Genomic DNA, 3,235 nt, shown 5'->3' with positions numbered 1-3,235 from the left:
TTTGTTTTTCTGTTTGGGTCTTTACGTTCTTGAGAGAGTATGAGTGTCAGTTCTGCAAATCACAGCCATCCGGCAGTTTTTGATGGTTGCAATCGAGATACAAAGTGTCGTACATGTCAAGGTTTCGGATCCAATGAGAGCGAGCATTGGGAGAATCTCTTTCACACGAGAGTTCTTGTCCAAGACAAGTTGTGCAGTGTGATCATTGATGGCGAAAGTTGCACGAATATGGTGAGTCAGTTCATGGTGACGAGATTGGGGCTGCCCGAGTTGAATCACCCCAAACCATATCGTTTGCAATGGCTGAATGCGCCCGGCGTCGTCGAGGTCACCAAGCAAGTGAAAGTGTCTTTTAGCTTGGGGAGGTATGAAGACGAGGTTTTGTGCGATGTTGTTCCCATGCAGGCGACCCATATTTTGTTGGGTAGACCGTGGCAATTTGATAGACAAGCTACTCAGGATGGAGTCACCAATAAGTACTCCTTCGCGTATAAGCAAAAGAAGTTGGCACTTGTTTCCCTTAGTCCTCAACAAATTTATGAGGATCACGTGAAACTGCAGCAACTGCACATGGAGGCGGATGAGGAGATGTCTAGGGAGCAGCCGGTAGAGAAAAAGGAGATGCAGGTTGAAGTGGAGATTGATAGAGAGGTTGTTACTCTCCAAGGTGAGGAGACCGATCCCGATAGGCCACAATTGGAGGAGACCGATGAAGCAAAGGCAGTTGTGGTGGGCATCGATCGAGAGGTTGTTGCTATTGAAGAAGAGGAGCCCAATCTTACATTGCTGAAATTGCAGGATTCACGTGAGAAAGTGCTTGAGGAATATGTTCCAATTCCTTTGGAAGCAACGGTTTTGCTGATCACGTCTGCAAGTGAATTCTTTTGTGATAAAGCGCCGATGCATGCTACATGGCTGTTCGGAAGAAAAGTGAAGCATGGCAGTATTTTCAACAACAAGTTCTTCATGTTCAAGGTTCAAGAGAAGTCAGAGTTAGAGCCGAAGAAGAAGAATAATGCACAAGGGAGAAAAGCTATGGTCCAACAGTCAATTAATGCAAGGAACGAAAATTTGATTTTTGATCCCGGCATTTGGATTGACGACTTGGATTTGAGGACAAATCCCTTTCAAGAGGAGGGGAATGATGCATGCCATGGAGGCCCAAGTTACGTTGCATATGTGGGCTGATTTAATAGAGTCTTTTATTTTGTTTTATCTTATAATTTTCGTGGGTTATGTTAGGGTGGCTGAAATTAGGCCTTAGTTGAGTCAATTTTGAGTTTTATACCTTGTTTTGACTAAGGATATGTTTCCTTATTAGATTAGGAGTTATTTTCCATGTTTATTCTCTTAGTTTGGTTAGGTTTTCGCATACCTTATTTGTAGTCCTTATGATGGACGAAAATTAGGGCTTCTTTGCTTGGTAGTTAAGTTGTTTCCTTCTTAGATTAGGGTTAGTCTTTGCCTATATATAGGCCTTCTTATGTTGGACGAAAATAAGCCTACTTTGATCAATAAACTTGTGAGTTTTATTTCTCTCTTGAGAATTTCGAATTCCTCTTGATTATTCCAAGACGAATTCAATTATCGACGTAACGGCGAGTCAACCAACCCTCGTCGGGTGTCATTCAGCGTCCCCGAGTTGCTGCGTCAACTACACGTTGGGGTATAGGGCATTCAGTCGCCTATATCATTCCGTGGGTTAGATTCAGAGGTTTTGGGATTCCATTCCTTTCCGTTCAAGTTCAGTCTTCCGCGTGCGTTCTGTTCGATCGATCGGCAAGGATCGTATCATCTGGTATCAGTTTTCCAGGTTTCGTAAGGGTCGAAATTATCCAGTGTTTTGTTTTTCTGTTTGGGTCTTTACGTTCTTGAGAGAGTATGAGTGTCAGTTCTGCAAATCACAGCCATCCGGCAGTTTTTGATGGTTGCAATCGAGATACAAAGTGTCGTACATGTCAAGGTTTCGGATCCAATGAGAGCGAGCATTGGGAGAATCTCTTTCACACGAGAGTTCTTGTCCAAGACAAGTTGTGCAGTGTGATCATTGATGGCGAAAGTTGCACGAATATGGTGAGTCAGTTCATGGTGACGAGATTGGGGCTGCCCGAGTTGAATCACCCCAAACCATATCGTTTGCAATGGCTGAATGCGCCCGGCGTCGTCGAGGTCACCAAGCAAGTGAAAGTGTCTTTTAGCTTGGGGAGGTATGAAGACGAGGTTTTGTGCGATGTTGTTCCCATGCAGGCGACCCATATTTTGTTGGGTAGACCGTGGCAATTTGATAGACAAGCTACTCAGGATGGAGTCACCAATAAGTACTCCTTCGCGTATAAGCAAAAGAAGTTGGCACTTGTTTCCCTTAGTCCTCAACAAATTTATGAGGATCACGTGAAACTGCAGCAACTGCACATGGAGGCGGATGAGGAGATGTCTAGGGAGCAGCCGGTAGAGAAAAAGGAGATGCAGGTTGAAGTGGAGATTGATAGAGAGGTTGTTACTCTCCAAGGTGAGGAGACCGATCCCGATAGGCCACAATTGGAGGAGACCGATGAAGCAAAGGCAGTTGTGGTGGGCATCGATCGAGAGGTTGTTGCTATTGAAGAAGAGGAGCCCAATCTTACATTGCTGAAATTGCAGGATTCACGTGAGAAAGTGCTTGAGGAATATGTTCCAATTCCTTTGGAAGCAACGGTTTTGCTGATCACGTCTGCAAGTGAATTCTTTTGTGATAAAGCGCCGATGCATGCTACATGGCTGTTCGGAAGAAAAGTGAAGCATGGCAGTATTTTCAACAACAAGTTCTTCATGTTCAAGGTTCAAGAGAAGTCAGAGTTAGAGCCGAAGAAGAAGAATAATGCACAAGGGAGAAAAGCTATGGTCCAACAGTCAATTAATGCAAGGAACGAAAATTTGATTTTTGATCCCGGCATTTGGATTGACGACTTGGATTTGAGGACAAATCCCTTTCAAGAGGAGGGGAATGATGCATGCCATGGAGGCCCAAGTTACGTTGCATATGTGGGCTGATTTAATAGAGTCTTTTATTTTGTTTTATCTTATAATTTTCGTGGGTTATGTTAGGGTGGCTGAAATTAGGCCTTAGTTGAGTCAATTTTGAGTTTTATACCTTGTTTTGACTAAGGATATGTTTCCTTATTAGATTAGGAGTTATTTTCCATGTTTATTCTCCTAGTTTGGTTAGGTTTTCGCATACCTTATTTGTAGTCCTTAT

This window comes from Salvia miltiorrhiza, chromosome 3 (genome assembly GCF_028751815.1).
Source record: "Salvia miltiorrhiza cultivar Shanhuang (shh) chromosome 3, IMPLAD_Smil_shh, whole genome shotgun sequence".
In the NCBI taxonomy this organism is placed as follows: domain Eukaryota; kingdom Viridiplantae; phylum Streptophyta; class Magnoliopsida; order Lamiales; family Lamiaceae; genus Salvia; species Salvia miltiorrhiza.
The sequence above is the reverse complement of the archived record's forward strand: the minus strand, read 5'-3'. Positions refer to the sequence as shown.